Source organism: Ochotona princeps, chromosome 14, assembly GCF_030435755.1.
Source record: "Ochotona princeps isolate mOchPri1 chromosome 14, mOchPri1.hap1, whole genome shotgun sequence".
Lineage (NCBI taxonomy): Eukaryota > Metazoa > Chordata > Mammalia > Lagomorpha > Ochotonidae > Ochotona > Ochotona princeps.
The window spans coordinates 26,370,309-26,381,948 of record NC_080845.1 but is presented as its reverse complement, the minus strand read 5'-3'; the positions used below and the strand labels follow the sequence as shown (position 1 = coordinate 26,381,948).

The 11,640-nt window shown below is 45.0% G+C and overlaps 1 protein-coding gene across 1 annotated transcript in view; it reads left to right on the top strand.

Moving 5' to 3' along the window:
- Positions 1-1,206: 1,206 nt before the first annotated feature.
- PLPPR1 (phospholipid phosphatase related 1) overlaps positions 1,207-11,640 on the top strand; it is a 234,163-nt gene continuing 223,729 nt past the window's right edge. The window contains exon 1 of the mRNA XM_004580948.2: positions 1,207-1,326. The gene's annotated coding sequence lies outside the window, so the exon portion shown is untranslated. The remainder of the gene's footprint in view (positions 1,327-11,640) is intronic.

The following is an 11,640-nucleotide window of genomic DNA, read 5'->3' as shown; positions in this document are numbered from 1 at the left end:
CCAAAGCGAGAGCTCTTGAGTGGGCCCTAACCATTCGTGTGTTTTGCTCACAGACCCATCTCCCTAGAGAAGTTTCCACACCACTGGCAGGGCCTCCCGCAGCCTCGGGTTACTGTGTCACTGGCTGTGGCAGGCTCGGGTTCTCTCACTAGACTTCCTTCCAGGTGAGAGTTCTACCACTCAGCCAAGGAGCCAGAAGCCCCACTTATCCAGCCTAGAATTACTTGGGCATTGGAGGCAAACGGGGAGGTGGGTGGGGGGGCAAGGGGAGGACAAGGAATGCATTGTTCTTTTGGCCCTCTTTCATAGGGCCAGCGTCTTCTCCATCTAATCCTGTCACCAGGGGAGGGTGAAGATGGGGCCCAAGAATCTCACCTTGCTTTCATCCCGCCCCCGCTTTGTTCTTTGAAGAGGGTTTCTGTGTGCCTTTCTCAGTTTGTCACCCCTGAAACATTTTTTGGCACTCCAGTGGTGGCTGCTTTAAACAAAGTGGAAGTTGAGAGGAAAAGAAAGATGCATAAATCCTAAACTCAGTTTAGGTACGACCTGAAGCCGGTACGTCCTCTTGGTGCGGTCCCCTTGGCCAGCAGGAACTCAGTGCAAACATTAAAAATATCCGGGGCCAGGAGAGTACGGCACTGCTAGGGCTCCCAGCAGCAGCGGCGGCGGCGGTTGGGTTGCCAAGGATGGATGGGGAATCCCGCCACTTGCTTCCCCTTCCGGGGGCGCCACAGAGTGGGCAGGTAGAGCGCACTTTTGTGGAAGGATTCCCCACTACTTTCTGGGAACCCTGCGGAGCTTCGGTTGCCTCAGGTGGGCGCAGTTACTCTCGCCTTTCCCGGCAGTGGGCCGTTTCTGGTTCAGCCTCGGCTCTGGTGCCAGTGCTCAGTGTTCTTCTCTGGGCATGCGCAGCCCGGCGTTCTCCACTCCCCCCCCCCCCCCATCAAGTGCGTCCCCTCCCCTCCAGGCTTTGCTCCTTTCCTTTCATTAAACCAAAGGGAAATCCAGAAATCTGGACCCTGGGTGAACAGCAGCGCCGGGAGGAGGAGGCTGTGTGCAGCATGGGCGCCAAGGGGGATCTCTGATCTCGCACAATCCCGCACCACGCGCGCGCACACACAGCACACTCGCACACTCACGCACACTCACACACTCACACCACACACACTAGTACACGCCCGCGCCGCGCTCGCCGGCTCCCTCTTCCACAGGCGGAATGCAGCAGCACGGGGCAAGCATGCATCCAGCTGCCGCCTGAATGTGCCTGGCTGCTCGGAGCCGGAGGACCCTGTAAGGCGCACGGGGAGGACGCCCTTGCCGTGAAAGGTAAGTGCATTGCCCGCAGCTGCGGCCACTCCTCCAGGGCAATGAGGAGCCGGGTCCCTGCGGGAAGCAGCGGTGCAGGTGGTCCATGCCTGGTTTGCGGGTTTAAGGTGCGGAGGAAGGCGGCGCCAGGGCCGTGTGGAAGAGGCGATGCCAGGGAGGGTTGCCATCTGCCAGGTGTCAGCTTGATCCAGCGGAAAGCTCCCCGTCTCTGCTCGTAAACTTTCCTCTCCCGTCATTTGGGAAGCCTGGAGACAAAGGGGGCGTGGAGGCTCCCTCCGTCCTGTTCCACCCTCGTGACTGCATGCAGGCTGCGGTGCGAGCTGGTGTCCGTGGGTGGATGTGCCGGTCGGGGCGTCCTGCAGGTAGCTGATGCCAGGTTCGCCCATACGAGCAGGGGTTGGAATTCCCCACCCCTCCCCCAGCTGTAAAGCGTTGCCATTGATTTTTCTCTCAGCACGGGCACCTGCCAGCCTCGCTTTCCACCGTCCTGTGCCCTGGGCGCGTGCTTGTGGTTCGGTTGGCACCTGGAGGATTGGAGGGATAGCTTTCGGCTTTCTCATTCAGCACCAGTGCCAGAAGCACCGGGGTGAGGCTCGGGTCAGTGCGGGGATGAATGATGAGTTACTGAAAAGCTTGCCATAATCACCTCCCAGAAATGCTGGACGCTGAGCTCTCTGGTCCCTGGGGAAGGTGCTGTCTTCACGCTCATTGCTTGACGGCGCTGGAAGCCGAACCCAGGCTGCTGTGGCAGTGGCGGTCTGGAAAGCTGGAGCTTTATTTTTGTCCTGGGGTTTTACTGCACACACGTGTGGAATATGTGGAGGATTCTGCGATATGATTATATTTTTCTTTGTGGGGATTTTTTGCTGCCGACCTCTTTTGGTGAGAAAGTTTTTTTTTGTTTTTGGTTTTGTTTTGACTGCTTGCAGCTTGGTCTCTAGGACCTAAGCACCCTTCTGAATATCTCCACAGTCCCGAGGGAGAAGGTTCCAAGGAAAAGGATTCTCTAGAATACCAGCCCCACTGGGGCGGGGCGTCAGAGTGCACAGTGCCTTCTGGCAGCGGGGAAGAGCCTGAAATGTAACGGCCCATTAGAACAGCCAAGGCCAGGTCAGAGTGTGGGTAGTCCATAAACGGGACAAAGGAGAGTGGAAGAGGGTCAGGCGGTGGTCATTTAAGAGACATATGGCCAGAGGCTCATTACGGTAGAAAGAGGTGGAGGACGAGGGACAGCGTGGTGCTCTGCAGCCTCCATTGCATTCATGCTCCCCTTTCTCTGGATTCTGTGGCTGGCAGCTCCCATCCACAGGGTGGGACTCTAGTTTGGAACTGTCTGCAATGCCACATGGGGAACGTGAAAGAGTTGAACATTTCCAGGCTGCTCTTAGCCTCATCACGCATTCATTCTTCAGAGAGCACCACGTGTAGAAGTTTCTCCATCTCTACGCAACTGGTCCTAGAAGGTGGGAAGGACAGGAAGGTTTCATGTGTGTAGCGCTTTCTGTATCCGAGAGCCTTGAATTTGTCAGAGGAATGTGTGGAGAGATGGGAAGCCAAGCTGAGGCTGACAGATGGAAACCCTGGAAGCTTCAGCTTCTGGGACTACTGGCAGGGCTGCCAGGGAGAAGGCCACCTCTCTGCTGCTGGGGATGGAGACTTTGCTCATTTGTATTACTCCGTGCCTTCCTGGCAGTGGGAGAGAGCACGATGTGCAGGACCTGACTTGAGAAATTTCACAAATGAGAGACTGGGACTTAGACATCAGTAGAACCAAAGGTAATGAGATTTTTGAGGAAGAAAGGGGATTTCAAAAGAAAAGAGCACAATGAAGAAAGTGATGTGTACTATTAAACACTGTGGTTTTTGTGATTTTTAGAAAAGGCATTTGGAAAGACAGAAATCTGAAAGTGATTTCTTTTTCAAATATAGACCTTTCCAGAAATATTTTAAGTTGAAATCAGTATACAGGGGTTTTAAATATAATGTTCAGCATATGTCCTTTTTGTGGTGAACATTTTCACTTTCCTTGAAAATCTTGGCAAGAAAACATTAAGATTTCTTTTTTTTCTTCTTACTCAAGCTCTTTCTTGAGTTATGACATGTTTTCTCTTGCTTAATCTGCAAGAGCAATTTAATATGATGATATTCAGATTCTGTTTACAAGCACTTACTGGCCAATCAAGGTGCATTTACCCCCGAAGGTTGTATAAAAGTATATATGATTGTTCTGGCCCACAAAGATGGTGAAATCTGGTTGTAAATTGGAGAGCAGCTGATGCAACAATCTGAGCAAGAGACAGCTCTGTAGTGTACTGTGAACTGCTGACATGTACTGCATTCTCTGATGGGCTTTCTCAACATCCAGAAAGCATACATCAGCACTAACATGTGTTAGAGCCTGGAGGGACAAAAACATACAGGGAAGCCAAGAGTGGCCCTAGCCTTCAAAAGAGTGGGACTTGTATTTAGCTATGTAGGAAACACTTTGTTAATTATGTTATCCTTTGGGGTATACTAGTGCCAGTGAAGTAGATATGTAAGTGGTTTTTGTCTTCTCCTGGGGAATTTAAGCAGATGATCATGGATATATTTTTGAAAAACAGGTGGTTTTTGGCAGGTGAGTGAGGCAAAGATAGAAAGGACACTCCAGGCAAAGGAAATATGTGAGTTCTTGATAAATTAGGGTAACATTAAGTTGTCCCATTTGGTTAGAGCCCTCTGGGGTGGAGTAGCACCTGGTCAATGCTGTTTAACACCTAAATGTCTTTTTTTGAGGTATGCTCATGATCCTAGAGAAGCACAAAGGGAGAATATCTGATGAAATAAAGTAAGAAAAACAGGAAGGTATCTTAGGAAGGTTGATGTGAGATGAGTCTTGAAAAAGGACAAGGAGACAAAAAGGCTTAAAAATGTGAGGAATGGAAATAGCTCTGTGTTAACCGCAACAACAGCAGGTGAGTTCTTAGCTCCTTGAAACAGTACAATATCAGGTCAGAGAAGCAAACAGGAATCAAGAGTGAATGGAACCAATCCAAAAAAACAAAAAGCTTTAATTTTATACAAATGTCTAGGAGCCTTGGAAGACTGGGCAAGCTTCAGATGTGGTCAGATTTTTTTTGAATTAGAAAGTGATGACTGTGACCACAGCATGGAAGATGAATTGGAGGTGATAAGACTGGAGGCAGGGAGCTATTGTGGAAAACATAATGTGGTGTGAAATTGTGAGGATGGTGGCAGTAGAGCTGGATTGGCTGGAGCTGTAAGTCAGAAATAAGTCAGAAAGATGAAGCCTGACATTTGAGAAGAGTCCCCTGCTGTGTGCTCCTCTATCATCCTCTCCTTCTCCAGCATTCTCTTGTGTAGCTGTCTCTTTGTCAGTGTGAGGGCCAGGCATTCACAGCAGCATCTGCAGCGTCTGGCACTGGCCTGGTTCTGAGTGGAGACTCAGTAAGTACATGCTGAATAAATGATTAAGTAAGTGCATGAGAAATCCAGTCATGAAATGATGATCCCTCCATTAACATAATGGAGGCTAAAGCATGATTTGCCTTTCTCCAAGTTGATCAACTTTTAGGTAACAGTAATGAAATGTTCCAGGAAGACCACAGTTCCAAACAGCAACACATTTTCTTCACCACCCCTATGAAGAAGAGTGGTCCTCTGAAGTGCCACTGGAAAATAGCCATATAACATATTTTGAAGCTCAATAGAAAGGGGATAAGAAGGAGGAGGAGGAGGAAGAGAAGAGGAAGAAGGAGGAGGAGAAGAGAAAGTGAGAGAGAGAGAGAGAGAGAGAGAGAGAGAGAGAGAGAGAGAGAGAGAGATTTTTCTCATCCATTGTTTTACTCTCAAACTGAAACCTGAAGCCCAGAATCCACTCTGGTCTTCTAAGTGGGTGCTTGGGACCCCAGTGTTGAAATGTCACCTGCTGTCTCCCAAGGTGTATGTTAGCAAGAGCTGGAATGGAGAGTGGAACCAGGACATAAACGCACTCCAATGCAGGCTGCTGGTGTTGCAAGCGGTAGTTTAACCCCTGTACCAAATACCTTGTTCTGTATTTTTTATGCTTAAAATATTGTATTCCTGGCATCTTAGGAGGCACAGCACCTAATGCAATTCCTGATATATAGTAGGCTGCCAGTAACTATGACTTCTGTTTTCGTTTTGCCTTATCAGAATTTCCTGACTTCATATACTTCAGGAAACTTTGAAAGTAGTCTTTGACTAGGGAGTGTGTAAGTGGCAGAGTATTATTTAATTAATTCATAACATGTTATTAGCATCCCACAGGGCCATCCCCCCCACTGCCCATGTATGAATCATCAGAAGTCAGACCTAAGAAGTAGTAGGTCCCTTACTGAACCAAGCCTAAACATGCTCATTGAGTTCCAACCTGAAAAAACCTCAGTAAGTATCATCAGGATGGAAAAGATTTTTCTCTGGAGATTTTTTTTTTCAGATTGACAATACAACATGAAAGAGAAGAATCAAAGAGGGTACTTTAGGTTTGCTCATTGGCATCTGGGTGAGTAGTGAGGGAGGGATGAGGAAAGGGAATGGACCAGTGAGGGAAAAGGCACTATGTTCTTTGGCAGAAGTTAATTTGGAGGTGAAGCTGGGACATCCAGATCTGAGTATACCTTAATTTTGCAATAACTATCAATTAATGTTTTTATTAAAGGAGAGGCTAGAAAAGAGCAAGAGACCATGCAGCCAAAAACAGTATCTCAGCATTTAACAAAACTTAAGGATGAAGGAGAGAGACAAGCAACAGTAGAGAGCCTGGGAAAAAGTGCTCAAGCCACATGGGAAAAGACTGACCGAAAGGAAAAGTCCCAGGTGTTCAGATTGTGTGGGAGCAACCCAAACCATGTCAGCCCTGGTGCATGTTCCCACATGTGGGATCTTGCTTTCCTCGCAGGACCTGGATGCCTCTGCCTGCTGTATCTCTAAGGCAGCTGCCACAGTGTGGGTCCAATAGCAGGTCCATCATTTCAAGGTAGTAAGTTGCAGGGCTAGGTCCCAAAGTCAGTTTTGCAATCCTACGAACCGTTTCCCTTTTTTTTTTTTAAAGATTTATTTTTATTACAAAGTCAGACACACAGAGAGGAGGAGAGACAGAGAGGAAGACCTTCCGTCTGATGATTCACTCCCCAAGTGACCGCAACGGGCCGGTGTGCGCCGATCCGAAGCTGGGACCTGGAACCTCTTCTGGGTCTCCCACGTGGGTGCAGTGTCCCAATGCATTGGGCCATCCTCAACTGCTTTCCCAGGCCACAGGCAGGGAGCTGGATGGGAAGTGGAGCTGCCGGGATTAGAACTGGCGCCCATATGGAATCCCAGGGCGTTCAAGGAGAGGACTTTAGCCGCTAGGCCACACCGCCAGGCCGGAACTGTTTCCCTTTATCCAGTGTTTCAATTACCATTATGGTGTTGAGTGACGAGATTGAAGCAACTGATTTAGAGTGACAGAAGATTGAAATTAGGAAACTGAGGAAAGACAACGAGAAGGAGTTCACCATTGACTACTAGGCAAATCCTGATAGAACAGTAGTGTGCTCCAAATCCCATAGTTCTGAGTTGAGTGGGAAATTAGAGGTTAAGAAAATTCAAGACAGCGTGTACCTGTCAGTCATGAGAAAGCCTGGCAGGGGGAAGAGTACAGGTCCATGGGGAGAAGATAGGCGAGCTGTGAGCAGTTTTTCAAAAGCGGGGAGCAGATGAGAAGGAGACAGTGTTTAAGTAGAAGAAGGTATAAGAAATGAGAACCAGAGAAGAGAAGGGAGAAGGAGGGTATGACTTCCCAAGAGCATGACAAAATGAACTGAGGTCAGAGACAGGAGATGCTTTTCTCTCTCTAACCAAGTGACTACAGGCTTACTGAAGCTCGGAGAATCCCGATCTTTGAGTGGCCTGGGAACTTAAGGATCTTCCGAGTGCTCTACTATATTGGTGAAATCTAAGTAGGCCAAAGTGCCTTGCTTGTTTATGTAACACAGTAACTGAGAGCATAACTTTAGAGTTAGTACACTGGTGAAATGAATTCTCCATCAGTCTAGGATTCTTTCATTCTACCTGTGCCACTTTTTGTGTACTTTGGACACAAGGCTTAACTCTGTGTATTTGCAGTTACTCCTGATCTTCAGAATAATAATAGGCAAAAACAGTAGAACCCCTTACATAGGATCGTGAGGATTATACAACTTAACTGTAAATTTGGCATACAATAAGTGTTTAAAAATTGCTAGGTGCATGTTGCATGTGATTAGAGTGATGCTAAATATGTAAAGCTTTGGATTTTATGCTCAGGATTCTAGAGATGGTGTTGTTTTGGCATTTTAATTTTTTTCTGATTTGTTAGAAGTAACAAATCAGGCTCTGATCCTGGCATCCCCATGTGTGGGAACTGAAGCTGCAGACACAATGTTACAGCCCTGTTGTCATCTGCTGGTGAAGTAGATAGGTGTTGGAAGTGTCAACCAACAATATTCCACTGCTTGCCTCCTTCTCACACCTGTATAAGGAAGGTGGGTGAGTGCTTGCCTTTAGGCTTGTTCTTGGATTCTTCAGGCTGGTAGGCATCAGACAACAGGGACTTAGCTGTTTAGCAAATTGGTTTCAAGGAGATGACTACATGCTTTAATTACCCCACCTCTTTGTTGCTGAGAGATATAAACTCTACCTGCTGTGTAGGAAATTAAATGTGTCTGTATTTCTAGAAAATATTTTTATTGTGTTTTAAAACAATTTCTGGTTGCTAGCAGGGCTTTTACTAGAAACTAGGTCTGAATCATAACCCCATGCTTTTTGCCTTACATGTCATAAAACTACTTTTATTACAGCACCGTAACCAAAGCTTACTTTTCACTTTTGTATAACCTGTCCCATTTATGTTTCAACCATAGTCAACTTACAGTTCCTTAATGTGATATTTTATTGTTAACTTCAGTTCTCTGGTAATGCTACTTGCTTTTTCTGGAATTGAATTCTTGCCTTCTCCTTTAGTTTAGATGGAAGAAACTTCCTACAGAAGATTGTCTTGACCTTGTAACACCAAGATTGGCTTCTTTTCTGTCTCAGTGGCCTCCAGACTTCTATTTTCAACACCTACCATGGGACCTAGCACATAATAAGCATTAGGTAAACCTTTTGGGTTGAGTGGTTAAGTGAGGGAATCTCACCCTTTGGGTCACTGTTGATGCCACAAACACTACAGAGCTTCATGAGAGAGTAAATCATAGAATGTTCACAAGAAGCTGCTTTTCAGATTTGTACGTGAAATCCCATGTAGACGTGCCTGGGTTTGAGTCCTGTTTTTGCTTCATGTTTAGCTTCTTGATAATGTGCATCCTGCGAGGCAGCAGGTGGTGGCTCAAATAGTGGATCCCTGCCATGCATGTGGGAGACTGGTTGGAAGTATTGGCTCCTGGCGTTGAATTGTTGCACACATGGAGAGTGAGCCAACCTCTGGGAGCACACTCCCCCGCTCCCCTTTCTTTCTGTTGCTGTGCCTTTCAAAGAAAACACACACACACACTAATTAATTAATTAATTAAACCGAAGTAATCAGATGAGAAAATTTAGGACTAGGAAGTGCAGTGATTTGTCAGAGGCCTCTACTCAAGTGGCATCAGAACAGAAGTAGCAATGCATTTAAAATTTTTTTTGAATTTCTGATATAGACTCTCTGCTGTGCCATGCACACACCTGTGTAATTTTTTAGAATATTGTTTACCTTGGCCATTGAGTACTTTTACATCCACTTAAATTTTATGTGAAATGCAGTTGTCTCCCTTTTCTGACCCTTGTTCTAGCCCTGTTCTTTCCACATGTGGTAGGAGGTATACCTTCTAGCCTTCCAACATTGGTGTTAGAATGCAATCATCATGTGTGGCAAGAACCATAATTGAAAGTATAGGAAGCAATGCCATTTAGCTTCGCTAATGAACGTTTCATGACCTGCAGATGTACACATCAGCAAACATGGCATTAATATTGTAAAAGCAAGGCCAGAAGGACAAAAATAAACACCTTGTCTCCCTATCATCTCTGTCTCAGGGATAGAGGGATATGTGCAGATAGTCTAGAATATTTCCTTGAATTTTGACTATGTGCATGTGGTTGTTTGTCTACTTCTATATCTATCTTTATGGAAGATAGATAAGACAAGAAAGTATCCTGTAAATCAACTCAGCAAGTTTTGGTTTATGTGCTGGTCCAGTCATGAAACTTATTAGGAGACAGAATGAATAAGTTTGATATTTCTGATTCTTCTCATCCTTCCCCTAAGTAGAAACATGGGAAAGGGGATATAGATGGAAATAACTAGGTGGGATAAAAGAAGGAAATTTTGAGTGATTACCTACAAGGTATTGTACAAAGTGGGCTATATGAGAGGCTTTGCAAACATTAGTAATTTATACAACACACTGGAAATTGGTATGATATCCCCTTAAACAGCTGAGTAAATCAAATCTCAACAGGTTGAGTTAGCTTTCCCAGAGTTAGAGGTGAATTCAAACCCAGTTCTGAGCCTACAGCCTGTGTTCCTGCTTCTTGATCCTTGTTGTTCTCAAAGGCTTGGCATTTCATATCAACCCATACATTTCTTGCCACCCAGGAAATCTTGGGTAGTGAACTCAGAGGCTTGTCAGTGCTGGCTGGGTGGAAGTCATCAATCAGTTCTACATTTTGCTGTTATTTCCACCTTATAGGGCACATTTATTGTTTCCTCTTCATCAGTCACATCAGAAAGAAGAGATACAGACACATAGGAAATACATACCTTTCTTTGTGTAAACATAATACATTTTTACATGACATGAAAGCACATATTTCATATTGCCTCCTTTATGTTACAAAGGGCTTTTTCTTTGGGTATTCTGGCTTCAAGTGTTCTAGAAATGCACACAATCACTGACTGAAGAAAGGTGACCATATTTACTGAAGCAAATCTTTCACAATGAAGGGTAATGTATTTGGATGACTGACTATCAAGGGTTTCTGGGATGCCCTTTTTATTGAGTCTCAGAAGAGTAGCACGGAACAGGGGCCCCTCCCTCCACCAACATTTGAATTCAATGAAATACATAATCAAGTGGAATCAGATATAATTAACAAGAGTAACATCTGGTTGAGAGGGCTTCTGTTCAGCTGCACAGTTCCACAAGCCAAGCATGCCTTATCATCATTCCCATCTTCCAAGCTTTGCTAGCTATTGCTTCCAGGCACACCCACATACCCAGAAGCTCTGGCAATCAGGTCACAACCTTTTCTGCTCCCTACACCAGAGGTCATGGGTCATGGGGAACTAAAGGGAAAAAAAAAAGACCTTTCTGTATAAGCTTATATTAACAGGAAGAGCAGTATCTTTCTTTTCTTTCTTTGTTCTTTTTCTGCAATGTATAAGCAAAGCAGTGTCTCCATGTCTGTGAAAATCTTTTGGGTTTAGGTTTTTACACAGGTTCACATGTAACATAACAGTCTTGATCAGACCAGTTTGCGATAGTTAGAGTATCTTGACGATTGAAAGCAAAGTTATATCAATAATACATGCAGATATAAAATGCAGGTTATAATGAAGTGCTTGATATAGAAGTGATAAATATTATTCACATTTCTGTAGCAAACCTTTCCCCCAAAAAACTCTGAATTGTTTGGTGGGTATTCCTTCAATACTTGTAGTCCAGGAATATTTGCATTTTATCTACTTTTTAAAGTTAGGGTTATAATTTGTATATTATTTTATTATTTCAGCTGCAGTTGCTTTGATTAGTAAACATTTGGTTAAGCATTACTATTGTATGAAAAGGAAGAGTGTTGTTTTCCATCTTCAAATAGAGCTTAGCTGGCACGTCTCAGGTCCTCTGCCATCTGTCGTGTATATTATGTAGACATCACCAGTGAACAAATATTGTCTGAATGTCTTCTAAGGAGCCACCTACTACACCATGTGCTTTTGAAGTGTCTGTATCCTAGTAAGAAAGAAAATAATGAAGGGATTTATTTTGAATTTAAGCTATGCAAATTCTCCCTATAAATTCTCCCTAATTTGCAAAATAATTGGAAGGGAGAGTCTATTCCAGTTTCCAGATTGGAAAATTGAAAACCATGGATGTTAAGTGACTTTTTCAGGGTTCCAGAAGTGGTAATTGGGGATACCTGGATGAGGGGCAGGGTCCCAGCCTGATAAATCAGCACTGAAAGTTACACTAAACTGTAAAGTGTTGGGAAGAAGGAATCAGAGAGCTTACTTCATACACACACACACACACACACACACACACACACACACACTATTTTGAGCAATAAATC